The sequence below is a fragment of the Haliaeetus leucocephalus genome, unplaced genomic scaffold (assembly GCF_000737465.1).
Source record: "Haliaeetus leucocephalus isolate CR32 unplaced genomic scaffold, Haliaeetus_leucocephalus-4.0 Scaffold384, whole genome shotgun sequence".
In the NCBI taxonomy this organism is placed as follows: Eukaryota; Metazoa; Chordata; class Aves; order Accipitriformes; family Accipitridae; genus Haliaeetus; species Haliaeetus leucocephalus.
Window position 1 is genome coordinate 2,066,297 of NW_010972820.1, and position 23,680 is coordinate 2,089,976.

Here is a 23,680-nt window from a genome sequence, read left to right on the forward strand (position 1 = left end):
CTGGATTTGACTCCATTCACTGCAACTCTTTGGGCCCAGCCATCCAGCCAGTTATTTACCCAGCGAAGAGTGCACCCATCCAAGCCATGAACAGCCAGTTCCTCCAGGAGAATGCTGTGGGGAATGGTGTCAAAGGCTTTACTAAAGTCTCATTAGACAACATCCACAGCCTTTCCCTCCTCCACTAAGCAGGTCACCTGGTCATAGAAGGAGATCAGGTTAGTCAAGCACGACCTGCCTCTCATAAACCCATGCCGACTGGGTCTGATCACCTGGTTGTCCTGTACTTACTGTGTGATGGCACTCAAGATGATCTGCTCCATAACCTTCCCCGGCACTGAGGTCAGACTGACAGGCCTGTAGTTCCCCGGATCCTCCTTCTGGCCCTTCTTGTAGATGGGTGTCACATTTGCTAACTTCCAGTCAACTGGGACCTCCCCAGTTAGCCAGGACTGCTGATAAATGATGGAAAGCGGCTTGGTGAGCACTTCTGCCAGCTCCCTCAGCACCCTTGGGTGGATCCCATCCAGCCCTACAGACTTGTGTGTGTCCAAGTGGTGTAGCAGGTCACTCACCATTTCCCCTTGGATTATGGGGGCTTCATTCTGCTCCGCGTCCCTGTCTTCCAGCTCAGGGGGCTGGGTACCCAGAGAACAACTGGTCTTACTATTAAAGACTGAGGCAAAGAAGACATCAAGTACCTCAGCCTTTTCCTCATCCTTTGTCACTCTGTTCCCCCCACATCCAATAAAGGATGGAAATTCTCCTTAGCCCTCCTTTTGTTTCTAGTGTATTTATAGAAACATTTTTTATTCTCTTTTATGACAGTAGCCAGATCAAGTTCTAGCTGGGCTTTGGCCCTTCTAATTTTCACCCTGCATAACCTCACAACATCCTTGTGGTCCTCCTGAGCTGCCTGTCCCTTCTTCCAAAGATCATAAACTCTCATTTTTTTTCCCTGAGTTCCACGCAAAGCTCTCTGTACAGCCAGGCTGGCCACCTTCCACACCGGCTCACCTTTTGGCACATGGGTACAGCTCACTCCCACAGCTTTAAGATTTCCTTCTTCAGGAATGTCCAGCCTTCCTGGACTCCTCTGCCCTTCAGGACTGCCTCCCAAAAGACTCTATCAACCAGGCCCCCAAACAGGCCAAAGTCTGCCCTCCAGAAGTCCAAGGTAGCAGTTCTTCTGACCCCCATCCTTACTTCTCCAAGAATCAAAAACTCTATCATTTCGTGATCGCTGTGCTCAAGATGGCCTCCATCACATCACCCACAAGTCCTTCTCTGTTTGCAACAACAGGTCCAGCTGGGCACCTTCCCTAGCTGGCTCACTCACCAGCTGTGTCAGGAAGTTATCGTCCACATGTTCCAGGAACCTTCTAGATTGTTTCCTTTCTGCTGTATTGTATTTCCGGCAGACATCTGGTAAGTTGAAGTTCCCCACGAGAACAAGGGCTAGCGATTGTGAGACTTCTCTCAGCTGCTTATAGAATATTTGTCTGCCTCTTCATCCTGGTTGGGTGGTCTGTAACAGACTCCCGCCATGATATCTACCTTGCTGGCCTTCACCCTGATTCTCACCCATAAACACTATCATCACCATCGTTAAGCTCCAGACAATCAAAACACTCATTAACACACAGGGCTACCCCACTGCATCTCCTTCCTTGCCTATCCCTTCTGAAGAGTTTATAGCCATCCATTGCAGCACGCCAGTTGTGTGAGCCATCCCACCATGTTTCCATGTTTGCAACTATATAATAGTTTTCCAGCTGCACAATGGTGTGCTGCATGGATCTCCATCCCCTACCTCCACTGAGACAGCCGACCGAAGGACTTCACTAGCACACCGTCCCTCAAATACTGGCATGCTGCTCCCAGGTTTATCTCTAGTGAGCATGGTTTTATCCCCTTCCCCGTTCAAATGTAGCTTAAAGCTCTTTCAATAAGCCCTGCTAACTCCTGTGCAAAGATCCTTTTCCCCCATTGAGACAGGTGTACCCATCTGTTGGCAGCAGGCAGGTGTCATGTAAACCAACCCATGAACAAAAAACCCAAAATTCTGCCAGTGACACCAGGCTCAGAGCCAGGTATTGATCTGCTGGCTCTTCCTGTTTCTTCCCTCATCATTCCTGCAACTGGAAGGATAAAGGAGAACATTGCTTGTACTCCTGATCCCTTAACCAGTCGTCCCAAGGCCCTGAAGTCTCTCTGGATTGCCCTTGGACTTCTTGTTGCAACTTCATCTCTGCCTACCTGAAAAATCAATAAAGGATAATAATCTGAGGGCTGTACCAGGGTAGGAAGCTTTCTCTTCACATCTTTAACCTGGGCCCCAGGTAGCACTATTTAGTAATAACATACTAGTAGTATTATTTAGTAATAACAATGATGTGATAGCTATTAAGGCTACAGCGTGCTTGAATACTGCATAATGAATGACTGTTTTCCTTAGAGGAAAGTCAAATAGATTTACAAAGGCAATAGAGACAAAGTAGCATAAGCATGGTTTGTGCTGGATCTCTGCTCTCTTGGGGAATCCTGAAGGTGCAGTTTCTCCACTTCTTTATTTTAAAGACTGTCACTGTCTGTAGGAGAAGGATAGAAACATGTCCTTAATTCATGTTCTCTGGTAATAAACTTACTATCTTGTTTTAGGCACTGCATGTGTAGTGATGGTAAGAAGATAAGTGATATTAGTGATAATAGGAACGTAGACCCTCTTAAAAAGGTGCTGGACTCAAACTGGTGGTGAGTTTAATTAGTAGTCAATTACTTGCTTACTAAACCTATGTTCTTGAGTACAGTATTTTATATTTTTGTGAGTAGTTAGCCTATCTGGTGTAGCTGTAATGGTAAAATTCACATGGATGCCTTTGGTGGTTGTAGACCTTTGATGTGTACTTTAGCATTTGTCTGAGACATATTCTTATTAATCTGTCTGTGGATGCAAGCCATTGTGTCAAATTTGGAAATAAAGATTCTCCCTTCAAAAGCTAAGAACTGCCGGCTTCTGGGATCAAACTCAGCACAGGGCTTCTGTCTCCGTAAAGCCTGAATGTGACTAACACTGCTGTAATATTTACTGACAGCAAAATAAATTCACCAGAAGGCAGTCAGTTAAAAATAAAGAGTGATGTCATGCTCTGCCTGTCACTTCCTATCACTGAGGATGGCACAAGGCTGTTCTTTTTATGTATAAGGGAGCATCAGAAGTACAAGATTTTTATTCTGAAGAATCTTTCTTAGACCGTAGCAAGCAAAAGAACTGAGATTAAAACCTTTTTTTATATATATATATATATATATATATATAAAATTTGGTAAAACATCAGTAATCAAGAGCTTGGGTTTGTTTTGGGGTTTTTTTTTTGCATATAAAGTATCTGCAAGTGTGATTATTAAAAAATGAGATGCATTTTTCTTGAACCAGGAGACTGAATTTTTCCAAGGAATTTAAAAATAAGAAAAGAAATAAATCAGTTCTCAAGTAGCTCTTTAACAAAACAGCCCATGAGAAGAACACAGACTATCCACCTGAGTTCATGTATACCAGCAGCCTGTTCTCAACAGTAGACAGCATCAAACACATCAGAGAAAAACACTGTAACTTGTACAATATACTTGTGCCATAGGCTGCCACACTAGATCTCCTTTTAATCCTTTCACACCTCTAAGAGAGAAATTTCTAAAACTACTGTGCACCTGGAAAATAAGAAGTATATTTGTGACCATTCTTTGAATCTTTTTTTTTTCCAGTTTTTCATCCCAGTTTTGATTTTATATTGTGTGCTCTTCATTTTTCATCTCAGCTAGTTCTGTAGCTGAATGGAAAATCAAAAATTAATTTTGGTAGTTAACTAGCATCAAAAGTCTGATTGATCTATTGAAAATTCCCTTTAGAGAAGGGAGAATAGGAATGTCTGGCCTTAACTTGTTTTGCTGTGAGGTACTACTAAGGTTTCTCTGCTGTCTTTACTATTCAGAAAAGCAGGAATCGGAGTATTAGTCCAGATGGGCAGGTAATCTCAGTGAAATAAGAGTCTTTTTTTATTAATGGGTGCCCAACTTGAGAACATTTGAGAGGAGGCAGGTGAGGTTTGCTATGTGATTTACGGTCTGGGAATGACCCAGAGGTTGACAGCGGAGGAAAATTAGAAGTGCCCTTATACAGCTGCAGCATAGGTTTGTGTTTGATTCCATCCACACTTTCTACCACTGACACTGTTTTCCTCTTCTCATATTTTTGTTGCTGATTGTTCATAATTTATGGCAGTCTAAAGGGATACTCCAGCAAATTCGTATATAATTAGGATTCAGGGAACTGAGTCCTCTGTCCTGATTACTGGTTTCCCAGTAAATACAATGAGAGCATTGATCCATTTGTTCCTTATCTCATCAGTGTTAGGCAGAACCAGAGAACACAGCATTAGCAAGAATTGATTATAAGCCAACCAAAAATGACTGTCCTGCAACTTTGTAAAGACAAACTCAAGAAAGGTGGACATTTAGATCACTGTTGCCTTTCAGTGATTTCTGGTTTTTCTGTTTCTTAATTCAGTTTTTTTCTGTGGCTTCTGTGGCTTTCATTGGCTTCAACTGATCCATCTTTTACTGGCTCCTGAAGTATCTACAAATGCATGGAAGGCTTTTGCTTAATTCCAGGCTGTGATCAGAGTGTTACTGAACACTTGCATCTTTTCAAGGCTAGGTGGCTGCAGTGCTTTATTTAAAGGAGGTTTTGTGAAGTCCTTACATGGATGAAGTTTATGGAGAATGCAGCAAGCTCCCGTTTACAGGCTCACACACCAGCCCAGACAGATCACTAGCTCTTTGTCAGATAACATTCATTTCAAAGACATTAATTTTAAATTCTCCTGATTGCCTATGGCTTGGTATACCTGACATAATCTTCCATAATTTTCCTATCTGATTGTTACATCTCAATTAGGAGGTTACTTTGATTTGGAAATGCACAGTAGGAGCCAACATATTTGAGAACGAGGCAGCCTGGTACTGGAATTAATTCATTATAGCAATTACATGTGCATATTTACTCAATTTTTACTCATAGGGTTCAGTTCCTCGTGCTCTTTTCTCAGTGGCAATACTAGTTGAGAGAACTGACACTCTCATTCTTTCCCGTGACCCTGGCTTCAGTTCATCCCCCTTGCCAGAGAAAGGGTGTAGGGACTCTTCAGAGCTGGTCCGATTTAATAAAGAAAAGAAGTCCTGTAACTTTTCTATGCCACATCAGTTGCTGATGGTTTAACTGCTCCCACAAAAAACTACCAGAAACACAGGGGGAGAAACAAAAGGCAGATGATAGGAGGAGTATGACTATCTTGGACTGGTATTGCTGCCAGGTTTGTTTGTTTGTTTGTGAGAGGTTGCACTTTGCACCCAGATCATTTCACTCCAGCAGTCACAGAAACGACTGTACGGGCTCCAATGAGGAGGAGGTGAACCAGCGGTCAGAAGAAACTGGGTGGAATAGAGAGGTGGCTCATCTTGTGCTGGCTTTGCTGATGCACCAGAATCACCCAAGACAAACATCATCCCTTGTCCTGAAAAAAGCGTGATTGAACGTTTATCCACTTGAAAGGTGAGAAATATGTTAGCTATATCAGAGGGTCTGTATTATGATGATAAATTGTCACAGAGAGCATTGTACAAATACATGTTGCATATTGATAAATGCAGTGACCACAACCATTTTGCCGGATTAACTACGTATAAATTGATGTAACTTTAGACCCTTGTACCTGTTCATTGGCATCTTTGTTATTCAACTTGCTGAGCAAGCCCAGATAATTGCCTGTTCTCCAGTAAGGTCTTCCATACCGAGTAGAGACATCCCATGAAGTGCCCTCAAAGAGAACAGTCATTTTCTTTAGATGCTTTGGTATCATAAAACTTACTCTGTTTGGATTTTTTTTTTTTTTTTTTTTGCTTGAGGCATGCCATCCACATGGTGAGTTGATTTGCCTTTACAGTATATCAAATAATACTGTCTTCTGTTTCCATTTGTCTGTTATAATCAGTACCTACAAATAATTTCAGTGAACACTGATTCTGCTTTTTAAAGTATTGATTGAATATAAAGGATTATTTTACTCTCACAAATACAAATAAAGATGTCCAAAGACCAAAACATTTATTTGTAAACAACAGGTTCAGTACAACTTCCACCAACCAGTTCCACGGAGTTTACCCTGCACTTTGCTGTCATCTGGCGAGATAACCAAAGTGTGCACCGATGGGACTGAGGTAAATTATGTGACTGAATGACCAGTAAGCCTGACCTAAGGGACCGAGATAACTGAAGTGCTTTGGGTTACCCACCTATCTGAGATGACTAAGACCTCTTCTTTCCAGTGTAGCAAAAAAGGGATGCATGTGGAAATCCCTGTTTTCTACAGGGTTTGTTATTTGATGATCTGAAATTTTACTTACATTCTGCTTGGCAAATAGAAGCGCACATCCTGACAGCTGAAAAACATGAAATCCAGGATTCCTGAATTGCAGCACCACCTGAATGTAGCTTGGAAACATGTATTCTTAGTCTGATTTGTATGAAGCATACTGATAAAGCTTCTTAAATTATATCTCTCTAATATTTTTTATCACAAAAAAAAAAAAAGGGGGGGTGATCCTGAGGTCTGATGTGGGCATACTGTGTATGAAAGGCACAGGGAGGGAAAGAAGAAATTTTATTTTTAGACTATGGCTATTCCAGAAGACTGGACAAACTATAGACCAAAGCAGGCTGAGGAGTAACTTAGTTGTTCAACTCAGGTCTGATCAGATCTGGGCTGATTTTGCCCTAAGAAGGACTGCGCTTCCTTACCTATTAAAAGGTTTTGCTAAAGAAGCTGCTTTAAAGTGACAAGAGTTCCATTTCAGTGTGTTTGAGAATTTTATTTAGCTTTATCAGTTATTTTGAAATTTTCCAATTTAAATGATGTCATGCTGAAATCTATTTCATGTCTGACTGAATGCTTCCCTGAAAACAGAGAAGGAATCCAATCAATCCTTCCATACTGGGAGCCTCAATTTAAGATAGTGACCCACTTCCACCTGCATATTGAAGCATACTATTTCCTATTTTATTTATTCCAACACTGCCATCCACAACGCTAAAAGCAACATACAAAAATGGAATCCCTCTACTTATTGGTCCTAACAGGGATTTCTCAAACAAATCTTTGAAGACAATTCTCAGTATGATGCATAATCTAGTCTTCAGTAAAGCTCTGATTTAATCTCCAAATTTGGAAACATTGATGGCAAATGGGAAATTAGTTTAACACATCTGTATGTAAACAAGAGTCAATGTAAGCCACTTCACCTCTTTGAAGAAGTTTCATTCTTACACAACAAATATAAGACCCATTGGTTTTGTAACATAAGACCGAATGTGCTATCATCTTTTGCTTTCTGAATTCCTCACCCCTCTCCAAACCCAAATAGTCTACCAATTATTAACTTGAAATGAGACCATAGATAAATGTTTGTGGGCATCCTGTTCTTCCTCTAATTTTTTTTTACACTATGTCAACAAGTTTCTTTACATTGTGTTTGCCGTATTTACTCTGTATCAATCAATATCTTTTTCTGACTAAGTTTGTGTTACACATATAAAGATCTACTGTGAAAGTAACAGGTGAAAACCAAGGATATGCAACTGTCTTAAACTATAAACACATTAAAAGAAAAAAAAGTCAACACAAACCAGAGTGATACCCTGTTGAGACAAATGCCTCTTAGTTTTTGCTAAAAAATTACTGTTTAAAATCACTAACTTAATTATTTTCTGTGAAAGTTACTTACATGTTCATTTTGTGGAAAGCCAGCAACTATTTTAGTATCTGGCATATCACGGAAGGCTTAGTAACAACATGGTCTAAGCAGAGAAGGGTCTATTCCCAGCTCTGTCACTGACCTTCTCTCAGACCATCAAAATTGCAAACAACAGGCCAGGAAGTTCTTAGTGTCTTCTCTGGTTTTTTCCAACAATATCATGATCTATCCCTAAAAAATGGAAGAATGTATTATCAGAAATATCTGTAAATAATGTTTGTTATTAACAATAGGTTAGTTTAACTTCTAATTGAAAGTTCATTATAGTAAGTTGAAATAGCCACCATTGAATGTAATTTTATTTTTTTCAGATGAGTCCAGATTTTAAGAAAACCTTGGTAGGAACTTTAAGAAACCTTAAGGAAATACTTAAGGGTTTGTTTTAGTATGAATACTTGTATCTGGTAAATTATATGAAATACTATTACATTCTTATGATCTAAGGGAGACAAAGTTTTGGGGGTAAAAGGGAGTTTTATTTTGGTTTTTGTAAGCATAGGCTATAAAAACCAAGAGGACTAAAAATGGTTGGTGTCATGCAATCTGCTGTATGCCAAAGAATGGCCATAGGAGCACAGCTGCAATTTAGGAAGAGCTGACTCTAGTCAGTAACAGTAGCCATGATTTTACTGCACTGCCACTGCAGTAGCAATCTGATGGTACAGAAGACAGCTAATATTCTGAATCCATTCACCAGCTGTCTGCTGGCATAGTCGTTATCTCTTTCTTTCATGAAATATAACACATAGAAATATATAACCTGTATGTGCTGATAAGATGCTATTCTATAATGTAATATTTTTCCCCTCCCAAAAGGATATTTATATTTTTTCTATATGTTTCTAATTTGTGATGATGCATAAATATTTATATGGGTGTGATACATTTTGTATACAGAACTTTCTAACTTAGTTCTATTATCTGTGACTTGATGTACCATGGGACTGAATTTCCATGCTTCTATAAGTAGTTGCAGAACCAGTTTTATTTATTCCATTTACACTTTAATTGCAGCCTTCTACAATTTGCAAATTGTGTATTTGCAAGCACAGTTTATATGAAAAATTGAAGTATGTTTTATTTACCTACGGGAAGCCAAATTTTGTGCAGAACAGGAAAGCCAAAATAACCTCAGTGAACACACCTAAAACCATTTTATGTATATGAGTAAGCTGGAGAAGTTACAGCACAGTTTAATAGCTCAGTGGCTTAACCAGTGTTATGCTGGCTAAGTAGCATTTGAGCCCCTGTCCTATACCTGTAATTTTCTAGATCTACAGTAGCTAAAAAACTACCTGGCACACAGAAAGGATGTTTTGCAAAGCTTCAAGGAATACTGTACTGAGATTACACATCTTTCCTGGCTGCTTCCACAAGGCATTTCTACCAATTTTGAGTCCTTTCCTTTCCAAGAAGCAAATGCATCTACACTAACAGTAGAAGAGGCTTCTATTAGGGGAAGCTACCAGACCACAGAGCAAAGAAAGTGTGACCGTAGGGTTACAACCTTTAAGTAAAAGCATTGAAGTAAAGAACGTGTAACATTGTATTACCAAAAGATACACTACAGAGCATGATTTGAGAAATACATCATATTAATTTAGCGTTTAGTCTAAGAAACAAATAACAAACCACCATCTAACTTTTCTAGGATATGCAGTCACCAGTAGAGTTACAATAGTCAAGGCTTGCTGATTCAACCCCAAACTTTTCTTAAATTTGTGATTGCATTCATTTTAAATAGTAACTGTTTAGGGGCTGACCTTAAAACATATAAAACATATAAAGTCCCATTGACTTCAGTAGCATTTATACAGAAGAGGATAAATAGGAATGAAAATATTAGGAAAGAAGCCAAGGGTCTAGACAAAAATCTACATTAGAAATGGATGAAAAATTCTCAGGCTTGGGCTGCGATCCAGTGAGGGTCAGGAAGGAAATTCCTGAGGGAAGATTGTTGTAACTCTCTACTGTTATCTACTACATGGGTTTTGTTTGTTTGTGCTACATCTTACTCTGAAATATCATGTGGAAGCCATTATTAGAGACACTGTTTTAGACAACATGTATTCATGTTGTTCATCAGGGAAAATAGACTTATTCTCTACTTGCTTCATTTACCATAAAAGATTATGTTTTATTTGATTTAGGAATAAACCAGTATGGATTATTGCAACACACTGCAGAAAAATGTCTGTTGTAATAGGAGTAATGTCCCCTACAAAGGATTTGGTCTACACCTAAAGCAGTAGTACCCATTAATGTATGTAAAGAATGTTTTGGGTTAGATTATTTCACACAGAAAGATATAGTTAAGATAAATAATGCTGTATTGTTTTAGTTAATTTTGCATTATTCCTCAATAGTGTACTTTATTTACAGTAATACAGAAAATGAATTACAGTCTTAATACAGGTTTTCTGAGCCTTTTCATTTTAATTTGTATGTATCACCATTTACCTGAGAGCTTACATACACAAATTGTGGTGGTAGAGAATGCATGAGAGAAACAAGAAAAGGTTGCAATGATACCAACAGGTGAATACCAGTATTAGAGTTCAACTGGAAATCATTACTGAAGTTAGAGAGCCCTTTTGTGTGTCTCTTCTTTCCACAGCATCAAAAATCTGGGGGTAGCACGTGGGACACAGATGAATTTTGAGCAATCACATTTACTAATTATATATATAGATACAGTGTCTAAATATGCAAGTGTCTGGGGGCTACTAAAATAGTCCATTAAAGAGGTCCCAAAATATTTAAAGAAGTACTACCTCTATGTACTAAAAGTTCATTTTTAGATTGGATAATAAGGACATGATTAAGCTTCAAAGCTCCAGCACTGTAACACAAACTTACTGAGGCTCCTTGAAGGCAGAGTTCTTACCTTATATAAGATGTCTTTGGGATCAAGATGAAGCTACCACACTTTCCTATATACATAAGATAATGCAAAGCCAGTGTTCTCAAGCATCAGTCAGGAACTCTATAGGGATTAACATACTTTTTGTCTAGAAAATTAATGCTGAAAATGGTCAAGATTTCTTTAGTTGCTAAACAGTTTGACAGGATGACTCATGTTTTTCTAATATGGATTAAAGAATTTAATTGTCCACAGAAGGCTATAATGATGAGTGATAACAAATGATAAATTTCATGTGCACAAAACTGCTAGAACCTGTTTCCAGTCAGTTACTGACAAAAATCCCTCTAGGCACTTTTCTGTGGGACCAAGTTTCAGCATCTAACAGCTGCCTGGAGATAAGGTTCTGTGCTGTACCTGTAAGTGGCAGGACTTTCAGCCTGTGGATGATGGAGACTTTAAATAAGTCCATACACTGAGTTACTCCAGGGGAACTGTCTGTTGATGGCCTGTCTGAATAATGGCAGCCAAGCTTCTCTTGTCAGAAGTACTGCCAGACTCTCTTCAACAGTTTGTGACATGGGCCAGCTTCACCCTGGCGTAAAATCTCTTATAAGACTGTAAAAACGATCCCTGCAGGGCATCTCTCTTTGCAGCATGGGGAAATTCATGTCTCACCCCACCAAGAACTGAGATTTTTAGATTTCTGCAAGCTGCTCCTGCACTCTTTTACCCTTTGTTCAGACATCAGAGAGAGGGAGCATGAGAAGTTATTTGTTGTTCTTTAATACCTTAATCTGTTTGGAAAATGTGAGTGATATTGTAATGGTTAATTGCTACAATGATGTGGTGTATTCTTTTTCTCACACCCCTGTGGATGTACCATGCTCTGTCTTTAGGCATGGGGCAGAAAAGCAGAGCTACAGCTTGTTCACACAGGAAACAGAAGAACATCGATCTCAGAATCTGTTCTCTTTCTCTCTTCCAGTGCTGAAACATGGCAGAGTGATCTCCACTAACAGACTGCAGCATACTCTGCGTGGATGTTCTCATAAAATGAACTTTTTATGGTTCAGACTGTTGCAGATACCAGTAAGAAAGCAAGATATATTTTTCTCTTTTTAATGAATGGATGATGTTGATCATTGCCTTTTTTTTTTCTATTGGTTCACATGTATTTCAGGCTTTTCCATCATTTCCTAATACAGGGTAGAAAATGGAGTGGAAAGTAATGCTGCAATTTTTAAAATAGTAGTTACACCTTTTGCTAAAATTAAATCTTTTTTTCAGATGTGTTTTGTCTTTCTGAGGCATAAATGAATAAGGTGTTTTTTTGTAGTGCAGTATATAAATTGAAAATAGAGTGTAGAAGACTGTAGTAAGCAAATATATAACTAAAAGCTATTACAAAAAATATGAAAAACCATGAACATGAGTTCCTTGCTTCCTAATAATAGTTAAACTCTAAAAGGTTTAAATGTTAATACAACTTAGCATTTTATTAATTAATTACTTGTGTTTGCCAGAGAGGATCATACTTATGTTTTCTTTATTGCTCCTGTGGACTGGGAGTTGAATGGCAACAATATTTGTATTAATGCTAGAGTTTTAGCCAGTGTTTCTGATTTTGCAGGTTGTTTCCATTAGGAGAACCAGATGATGACTTCAATGACTTTTCTGAAGGGATCTTGCTCATTTGAGTCCTGTTCCTTTCAAGCAATATACATAACCCCCCCTTTTTTCTGAACACAGCAGGAAGCAGGAGATAGTTTCCATGCTCAGAGATTCAGGCCCCCAACATTCACGTGGGCGCACACACACACACACACTCGTATGCTTTTGTTGCTTTGTAGATAGGAGGGTCTGTTGTCATCTATAGCCCCTGCTGTCACAAGCCAAGTGTTTCATTTAATAATTTCCATAATCTGTCTTCCTCCCTGCTGCTTTTTGTCTCTTCCTCTCAGCTGTATGGAGCTACCCCCCAGGCAACACCTAGCCCTCCTGCCTTCAGACCAGATTGTTCAACTTCCACTCCAGGCTTGTCATTCTGATGAATGATTTGAGCAATGACTTCTGTGGTTTCAGATTAAAAAAAAAAAAAAAAAAAAAAGGTATGTGACTGTAGCTGGAATGGAAGTAGGTTATCAGTCCTACTAAACTTAAATAGGATTTAGACTTTTTCATAAATCAGAGGTACATCTCTTGAAAGTTAGATGCAGTCTGCCATTACGACTTGCTATCTATCTGAGCAGACAATGTGCACAAGGTGCCTGGTTCCCAGAGTGGAATGCATCATCCTGAAATTACTTTCAAGTATCTTTTTATGTGCTTAACAGGAGCAATTTAAGGCTGCAATCTAATAGTGCATTGTCTCTAAAGGAGAATCCTTCTTCTGGTAGTAGCCACCCCTCAACCCCCTTGCAAGAAGGGCTCCTCTGGCTGCCTGGTAAAGCCAGCTCAACTCACTGCCTGTGCAGAAAAGCATTCACTTTTTTTTTTTTTTTAAATCGAAGTTTTCTATCTGAAAACACAAAGCAGCTTATAAATTGGTTATATATACTACCAAATAAAATAGGTCAAGGAGCATTCTTTGGCCCTCAGGTCAATTAGCACACGAAGTCCACATCAATACGTAGAAATCTTTATTACCCCTTTTTGTTCATAATGTTACATACTGTCCCATGGCTGACAGTTACTGCAGTCACATTCAGATGATGTTAGTAACCTGTGTAAGCGCTCCTCTGTCTCAGTACAAGTTTGGCCAGGCTAGCCTAAAAACTGCTGAAGATATAACAACATAGCTATATGCTGTGATACTATCCTTGACATTTATCAGTACTCATTAAAATGATGATAAAGTAGCTTTTTTTGCCTCAGGTATAATTGCAATTTCAGTACCATTTTTTGGTAACAGCTATGCTAAATGATTATAATTGGTTTTTTTTTTCAATCCCAACCAAGATATCTATGTCAGCAAAAGATTTTAAATTTAAATGAGGACTCAGACTTGTCTGCATCCTAGTCAGGTCACATTTTCAATTCTTTTTTAATAACATAATGGCATGAACCTTAAAAAGCAGAATCACAAGAGTACAAGCTATATTTACCACTTTGGGTTACTCAAAAGCCATATTGCCTTTCTACTTCTTAGACACTTAGGTGGCTCTGTTAGTAAGTCCTTGCAATTTCAATGTGTTCAATTTTACAGAACTCTAGAGGTATGAGGGTACTTTTACACACTTTTAACATGTTAACAAATGCAGACTCAGCTGTGAAAGACCAAGAACCATCTATAACAAAGGATTTAGGGGCCTAAATGGAACTTAGGGGGAATGTAGCTAAGTCCAGAACTGTGATCCTGGAAGCCACCACTCAACTGCTGCTTAATATTTCATTCTTTTTTTAAATTTTTTTTTTTTTAGATACCCCTTGTTTAAGATGGTGAGTAAGCAGCATAGCATTTATGTCATCCTCAGGTACAATCATAATCCAGAAAGCGGCTGAGGGGTTTCAAGACTTTGGTATCTAAGGTAGGGATGTTATGTCTCCTAATTTGTCATTGAAGTGAGGAGGACTTCTAACTGATGTGCTAAGGATCTTCCTCTTACTGACTATATGAAGTGTCTACATTAAACTGACTGAACAATCTCTCATATCCTAGCTTTGGGGACTAAAACTGCCTTCCATGGTGCCTAGTGTACACCATGCATCAGAAATGCCAGATTCTTCTATCTTATATCCAGGTGACTGTTCTTCATCATTCCATTACCATTCACCTTTTACGTGCCAGCCTACTGAGATTTCCATATGCTCTGGTCCCTCTAAAATAAGCCCTGTTTAGGTCTTTCAGATATGGTCTTTGAGGGCATATCTAGAGCCTGAATCCTAAAAAAAGTTATTTATTCCCTCTCCTGAAGAGAAGGTCCTGAACTGGGGATCTTAAGTAAAGGAAGTGTGCTAGCTCCAAAAAAGGGAAGTATTTCCTATAAGCTCTTGCAGTCGGTGTTTTCTGTTGGAAAACTCCAGGCTGATGTTATGCAACCTACATGAGCAGTGGAAGGACTCTGTCTCCAAAAGCTTGTCCATTCTTCTTGACTATGTTAGACTAGCTGATACAAGACACTACTTTTCCATATGTCACTATTCGTTGACTTAAAGATAACTCATTAGGAGTGCTCTAATTTTGAGGTTTAAGTGTCATGTGTCCAAAATGAGCTCAACAGACTTAATCTGAACTCCAGATAAATGTTAACTGTCAATCTGTGGATCCATCAAATATTCCATTCAAGGTTTGGTTTGTTGTTGTTGTGTGTGGGTTTTTTGTCATAGCATCTCTTTGAGTGATGAAAAGAGATACATTGTGTTCTGGACTACTGTACCTGTTAAAAATCCTTGAATTACAGAAGTTCAGCTCCAAATACATACATACATAACTATTCCCACACATACTGGATGGAGTAACATTTAGTATACCTAAATCTTATCTCAAAATAAGGCAAGTCTTGTGCCATGTGGAGTAAGTAGTCTGTCTGGTATTTGGTGTATAGAGCACTGTTTCTTGTCTTTCATCATAATCCAAATGGCAGAAAGTATTACAGTCCACCATGCATGCAGCCTAACCAGTCCAACAAATTTTTGAGGAAGCAAGCATGGACCCTTCAGAGAACTGTGTCTGAATTTCTCATTTGTGGGGCAACTATGCAAAGATGTGCTAAAGTGGCTTTTGCAGTATTCAGATACTTGCATAGCTAGGTAATGTCAAGAATGGAAAAAGAGAAAACAATGTACTGGCAAACTTGGACTAAAGGATATATATTACAACCAGCATGTTCCTTATCCCTACTGGCATTTTCATGACATCCAAAATAAGCTAATTCACATACATGTGGAACTTGCATTCACCTTCTATCACAACTTAGTTGATTGATAAAAGATTACATCCTGTTAGAAGAACAGGTTTTTGTTAGGAAACTAGCTACTCCAGATTTCTACTGTTCCTTAACTGAAGAGTTAAGCATTGGAAAGTCAACCTGTGAGGGTTCAGTCACACTGTGTTAGGTGAATCTTTGGTCTGACCTAGTACAGCCATGCTTCTGCCACCAGTATGATTATGGAAGTTCTTCTTCCACTGATTTAACAGCACCAGTCATGCACATGAAAATAGCAGGGTTTCAGAAACTAAGGTTTCCATATTGCACAAGTACCACTGTGAGTGGACTCATCTATTCAGTGACCAAGTTAACTAGAATATCTTCTGTTTCCAGTGCACAAAAGCTGGCAAGGTGCAGGGGTCTCAGTTCAGACACTGAGGTGCTGGAATAAGCTGAGACCTTGTATCCCTGGTATCTACAGAACATCATTATTTTGGGAACCTACTTAGCTCTTCCTGGCACAGTTTATGCATTCATGCTCTGACAACATGAAGCCATACAGGACTTTCAATAATGCTCTAAACCCCACAAAGAACTGTTAGAACACACACTGAGAAGGCTGAAAGACTGGTAGCATTTGCAGAAACAACATAAAGCTTAGTAAAGCCAAAACTGTAAATGCAGGGTGCAGCAGCCTACAATAACTGATGTCTGCAAGTCCTTTTGCATGGCAAAAGATTGGAACTCCTTGATCAGTTATGGAATCAACTATTCTCAAGGTGATGCCTGGAAAGTGAGTAGTCCCAGGTTGAGGATGACTAAGGACAATGTGCTACACATGCTTCTATTTTTGTCACATGCTGTGTTTCTAATGTGTACCTGTTAGCTCTTCTTATTCTGCTTATCTTCAGATGTTGTTCTAACTTACAGGTCTTTATCATTAAAGAATTAAAAATATTTTTTTTTAACTCTGTTAGGAAGGAATTTCTGTGCGTAGTTATTTTGTTCTTAATGAACCTTCTAGACTGTGGCAAATTTTCTGCTGAATTAGATATTCAGTTTCAGGTCATTTGGATGCCATTTCAGGCTCCAGAGCTTGCCTGCAGTAAGGTCCTTTGTGTAGCTACTGCTTCTCTCCTCATAAGAGGGGACCAGCAGCAAGTGGCTCAAACAAAACTTTATGTTACTCATCAGCCAGGCTTTTGAAGGCAGCACAGTGAGGTCAGCTCTGCCAGCTTTAATCGTGGAATGGATGATAGAAGGTCCTTACGTTCTGCAGACAGACTAAGCTCAGTATGTTACTTATACGAGCTCTCTCTCAGTTTCTAACTCCTGCATCCTCCCTCTTATTCTTATCAGGTAGAGGATTGGTTGTCTAATTGTCCCAGAATTAAAAGTGCAGTAAACATTGTCGTTCTTTCAGATCTTCACTATCTCCATGCTACTTTCCATTGTAAGGACCTGAATGTAAGAAAAAGCTGAAGGAAGAGTAATCTGAAGAGGCTGTGGTTCCTTAAGTACACTGGTTTTGAAAACAAAGGCATGCAAAGTGCTCTACAATGAGGTCTATGCTTTTTTAGCGGAGTGATGGTGCCAAGGCTGGCACCAGGCTCAATAAAGCATTATATATACAAGCTCACCTATCACAGTGGAAAAAGAACTGCAGGAGTGCATGGTCTCCCCCTCTTCCTGACCATTTTCCCCAAGGCTCTACCCCTGCTCTTCCTTTGCCAGCCATACTGTGATCCCTTTCCTCTGGTCATGGAACTTCTCATACATCGGAGCCTCCGGCCCCTCTTGCAGCAGCCATATGCTAAATGGAGCAACTACATTTTCAGAGTACTGGCAGTAAAATATGCTTGCTTGATGTTAGAAATACACCTCCTACTTCACAGAAATAAAAGCTGTGGATTGTCATATCTAATGTGCCAGACTATTTTGATTCCAAGAGCTCCAAAGTGGAGAATGATTCTGTTTAAAGCAGCCTCAGGCTGAGCCATGCTTGACTGTTCTTTGGGAGTAGGGGGGATCTAGAAAAGGGAGATGGAGGAATAAAAGAATTGTTAACTTCCAGTGGCCAGCAATTTACCTGCCAACAGTACCATACCGGTTGCTTAGAGAACTGTTCTGTTAGTTTCTTGTCTAACCTCCACTTCGTTTTTTCCTTTCTGTAAATGTTAAGGGCTGCATCCAGAGCTGTATTCAGAACAACATGCATAGCAGAGGAAGCATTGCAAGGTTCAAAACAGGACCTTACACACCCTGCTACCTGTCAGGAAGCTTCCTTCCTCCTGTAGGGAATGTCACCTCATCTGACTAAACCTGTTCCAAAAGAAAGAACCAGGTCAAAGCAGTAACCTAGACAACTCCGATGTTACAGCTAACACTACTATTTATATATCTACTACAGAGAAGGGAATAGTTACTCCCTTACCTGTTTTAATTTTCTTTTGCCCACTGGGCTTCTTTTAAGCAGGTGCTGTCATGCAGTTAGTGTTTGTCAGCTCCACCAATAAGCAGAAAACCTGAGGCACTTATGGGTTTTCTTCTAGCTCCAGTTGCAAGGTTAGAGAATCGGATTGCAGATATTATTTTCTCTTCCTTTTTTTAATGTTGGACCTTTATTCTGTTTGTTTGCTTTAGATGCTTGTGGTGTTGCCATGTAATCTGGAAAATGCTCAGCTGAGCGAACTGCCCAGAACTTAGTGTAGTGTTTGATATTTTTATGGTTTTAATCAAAATTGTGGTGCTTAGTATACTTGCAAGTGTAACTAGGATTTGTCTGTGTTTATCTGGCTAATTTTCAGAATGTTGAGATAACATGCACCAGTACAGCAGGCTGACATTCAGCTTTGCAAATCAGGAAGAGCACTGTAAGAGGAAAGGATGGTTAAGTACGGATGAGTTGTAAAGAGCCCCTGAGAACAGAAGGTTTATAGAATCATTGATTGCACACAACCAGAGATCACTATAACTTGTGGTTATGTGGGAAACTCACCATAAATCACTGCAAGATTCAGAATCTTGCAAATCCATGCTGGGATCTGAACCGAAGAAGTTTTCAGTGTGGATAGCCGAGTGATACATGATCCTGACATAGTAGTGACTGGTTATCATTTTAGATGTTATCCAAAAACTAGAAGGAAAAAACACTTCCCAGTGTGGCTGGAACCACTAGGCACTGTAGTATTCATAGAGGTTCCAGTGATAGGAATTTTGAATTTACTTTTCCTTTATGGTGTCAGAGGGAGTAACATAAAATTCTGTATCTATGTTTGAAAACAGTCTCAGTTTTAAGTTCAACCCAGCTGTACCCTGAGGCTGAAACATGGCCATGTTTTGGCAGCAGGGAAGACTGCCATATGTTGCAGTGATAAATTACACTGATGCCAATCTCTAAAGTCAGACTTATAAAAAATAGCTAAGGTAGTATATTTGTAGCAATATAAGCTTTTATTTATATATATATATATATATATAAAAGAGCCTGACAAGTCTATATTTAAGGATAATTTTTCTGTCTCTTTAAGTCACGCACTTTGTAAATGCTGCAAGCCACAATTCACTATTGTTCTTGAGAGAAGTTGTATATAATACATAAATCCATTGCATCACCCCATCACACAGAATTGTTTGCTGTCTAGCTTCCAGCTTCCAATAGCCATAGGACAATCCCATTCTTTGAGTAAGTTCTTACTTATTGACTGGCTTTTAGTGAGCACATACTGGAAATCGATAAGAAGATTCTTTTTTTAGCAGTCATTCAGTCAGATCTCTAAATGAGAGCACGGATGTGGAGACCCTGAACGTGGCTGGCAGCAACATGACCTACTCTTCCTTTTTTTAAGGTCAGTACAGGGTGTTGGTTTGTAGCTCTCATGGGTGACTTCCAATGCTTTTAAAATCCCCAATTAGTTTTAGTGCCAGCAGTTGAACACAAAAGATTATGTGTATTCTTAATATGCATATAATAAAATCTATTGTAGGATCTATTCGTACAATGTGTTAGTTCCAAACCACATCTACTGCAACTTAATGCAGAACAAAATATCTAATACAAAATACTGATCTCAGTCATAAACCTTCTGTTTTCTGTTGTAAACACTGAAGCTGCTGTTTCTCACTGCTGAAGAACGACTGCTACTGATCCATGAAGGTGACTGAGCAGTTTTAAATTCTCTGCATTTACCAGTATCCTGAGACTGGTAAGATTGCTAAGAAGCTGTTGAGAACAGACAATGGATCCCAGCAGCATCTTCTTGTTTTCACTATTTATGTCCTTGAGCTCTTGAAAGAAATTATCCAGAGATGTAATAAATTTGTTCTGAAGCAGAAGTTTTACTGCTGACTAGGTCCATAGTTTCCAGGTAAACATTTTCTTGCCCAGCAGTGATGGTGGTCTTCAAACTTCCATTTTTTGACAGTATACCAGCTAAGTTCTTCTGTATCTCCTGTGCCAACAAGCCCAGCTGGCTTTGCAGTGAGAACACTAATTCATCTGCGATCTTTGTATGTACAAACTTTGCCACTTCCACTTCTTCTCTTAAATTCTTACAGTGTTTTGCAGCTGAGAAAAAACACTGGCTGTTTATTCCTGTAATTTTTTCAGAGTGAGACAGAGATCTCCTAAGAAGATACTAATTTATTTTTATGGCCCTCCACCTCATCAGCCACAGCAGAAAATTTCCTTGTGTTATTCTGAAACTGACAGTTTAATTCCAGGACAACTTCCACCATTGGTGTCAAGGTATTTAATGCTCTTCCTAACCCACATATATGCTCCTCAGTCAACCTCAACAGCCCAGCTTTACTAGGAAATGGCAAAGTCATATTCTGCAATATTTTTTCAGACATACAAGAAAGTTCAGTGGTCAGCAATTTTTTAACAGAGGCAAAAGACACTGATACAACTAATGCAAATACATTAGCTGCTGAACAACTGTTAGATAGGAAGCCACCTATAAAATATGCATAAGATGTCAACATCTGTTGCTGCTTCAGACTGTTCTCACTAACAGAATCTTGTATTTTATTGAACAGAACATTCATTTCTCCTGCAAATGTATTTGGACGACAGCATTGTATTGATCAACAGCTTTCTTATGATCCCGTTTTGCATAGATACACCTTTTGTATTAACAGTATTAACCAAAGGGCTAGCTGTGCCATGAAGTTTTTCTTTGGTGTTTTCCAAAACTGAAACCACATATTCTTTCTCAGCCAGAGGAACCTTGGTTTCTTGCAGATCTGTCTGTGCTGCTTTCAGTTCTTCTTCCTTGAGTTGGAGATCTGTTTTCATTATTAAGGTTTGCTTTTATTAATTGTGAATGGTTTAGTGATTGTTTTTGCTTCCATGGCGCTGATTACGTCAATATACTCTGCAACTTGTTCTTCCTGAACTGTCAGCTTTCCTTTAAGGGCTTCATGAATTTTCAGTGAAAATATAGATTCCATTTTACTCTTGTGCAGCAGTGAGGTCTCCTTTCAGATGCTCAATCTCTTCAGTATCTTCCTTAATAATAGCTCCTTTTGGCAGCTGCTGGTTAACTTCAGGCTTCATTATGTTCTTTGCTCTGTGAACATACTCCAGTGTACTCAATGTTTCCTCAGGATTTATAGATGTGGGAGAAACTGTGGCAATTATTGATGTTCCTTGCTGTTCTCCAAGAGACTCCTGAAGGATTCTGTTAAGATTCTCTGTGTCTCCTTCTACAAGAGCCGTAATAACTCTTTCACCAGTCAGAACAGACTACTTGGTATTTCCAGCTTCACAAGCTCTTTTATCAACTGCCCCAAACCAAAGTGTTTTCACTTCCTGCAAGATCAACCAATTTTATCTTCCTAGTTCTAACAAACTCTTGTCCATTTGCTCTAGTTTCTTTCATATGGATGGTAACTGAAAACAGAGTAGTATCAACTGGAATATGCATTCATGTAAGTAGCTGCAGTAGTTCTTTTTGCTGCACCTCTTCCCAAGATTTGGTAGGCTTCATTTTTGTTCTGTACAGGTATTTCTTCCAAGCCTTTCACACTTAAACCTGTCTTGTTTATGGGATCATCAAACATCTGCAGTCCTTCTCCAGCACTGGGAATAGGATTCGGAAGATCGAAAAGCTCTTCGTTACAGATTTCCAGAAGAAAGAATTTTACAAAAAAATTCAGTATCAATCTCTGTGAGTTTTTCTAATATTCGATACAATGTATTGTATGTGGTAGCAAATTGTCTTCCCAAGCATGTTCTTCACTGGGGCTCCCCTTAAATTGTGAAGGTCTTTCCAGTACCAGTTTGGTCATAAATGATCACTATACAGTTGTACACCTAATAACTTCATCCAAAATGCGACAACACTCTGGTACATATCAGTAGTCCATGACTCCTCCAGTGCAGATTCTAACTTCTTTTCTTGCTTGATCACGGTCTACAAAACCATAGGCCCTTGATTTACATCCTGAGGCATTAAAAGGCCTGCACCACACCACCACCTGGATGTTCTTGCCCTTCCCATTCTTTGTGTAGCCACTTCCCTGGAAATGCAAGGAAGCCATGCCGGGTCTGAGAGCCAATCTGCCAGGGAAAGAGGCAAAGCACTGACTGTCCCATAATACTTTTGCAGCCCCTCGAGCTCCAGCCAACTGCCTGCTGCTCACATTCTGCTCACCTCAGCCACCGGCACTGTGCCTCCTGCAACTCTGCACTCCAGTTCCTGCCAAGTTTCTAGTTACAGTGGCTCAGAAGTGTCTCGAGTATAGGGAGACTCTGCTCCTCACTTACCTTGTCATGTCCACACTGTGCAGTGCAGCAAGGTGTGGACATGTTTAAGCTAACACTGATCAAAATAGCCCTGGAATAAAAGGTAGCATAGCCACAACAGTTTTGTGTTGCACATGAATTAACTGGCCCTGACAGGAAGCGGTCGCCCTGTCTTTATGCCTGTTTTGAAACAGAAATGGGCCTCTGCCTAGTACTGCACTGCATCAGCAGCAACCTGCTTGAAGCTTGACTTGGAGAAGCTCTGCATTACTACACAAAAGGCACCATATACAGCATCTGGTGCTGTGCACTCTCTGAACTGACTTTCTAGTTTTTACTGTCTGCTCTGCAAATGAGGAATCGTGGTATTTCTAGATGCCTTTCATAGACACCTTACAGCAGGTGTCAGCAGGCTTAACTAAAGACCCACACTCTGAAAAAATGTTTTAGGGAGTTGTCATCTGAAAAATGCTTTAATTCCTCTGATGTGACACGTATGTAAAATTTAATACGGAGGTATATTGGAGATGGAGGCAGAGATTTTTGGGATCTACTGTTTTTGTATTAACTGTACAGATCAGAAAACAGGAACTGACTCCTCAGAAAATCCACTAGCAAGATGTGGACTCTGCTCAAAACCAGAGCTGTTCCATGCAATTCCCAAAATAGTATTTCCTCCTATGTATTAGGGCACTGTCCAGTCTTGCTAAATGATACGAGTGGCTCACCGATGATTAGATTTCTTTTTGTAATACTCCTGAACAGTCTTCACAATCACGGGATCAGTTGGAGGGTGGGGGAAGAAAAGCTCCCACCACCTCGCAGTTCCGTGAGGCGAGGCTGAAAGAAAAGCCCCGTTACTGAGCCTCACTGCAAAGCCGGGTACTGTGGCCCGGCAAAGACGGCATCTGGAAAAACACACGACTGCAGCATGCCTGTGTGCAGCAGTTTTATCGCAGAGAGGTGTCCCTCGCCACTCTCGCGATCAGGTTTTTAAAAGGCCACATCAAAATCCTTAATAAGATAATGAAGCACACTGATGCTTCAACATCCTCGGATGTGGCACTCGGGCCCTGGCCGTGCGGCGGGCCTGCCCTTCCGCAGACCTCTCCCTTCCCAGCCGTATTTCTCGCCCCCAAATCCTCCCTCCCAACTCCCCCCGGCCGACCACCCTCCCGAGCCCGCCGTCGCTAAGGCGATCCCGCCTCCCAGGTGCTCTGCCCACAAACTTATCGCTACTTCAAGGGCTTGGCCAGGCCTTCTCCCCCCCAGCCCTCCCGCAGGGCCGCGGCCCCGGCGGGAGAGACCCGGCCTGTGCCGCTGCCGGCC

General features: G+C 40.0%; 1 pseudogene; it reads right to left on the reverse strand.

The window, feature by feature from the left end:
* Positions 1-20,629: 20,629 nt before the first annotated feature.
* LOC104835445 overlaps positions 20,630-23,680 on the reverse strand; it is a 3,990-nt pseudogene continuing 939 nt past the window's right edge.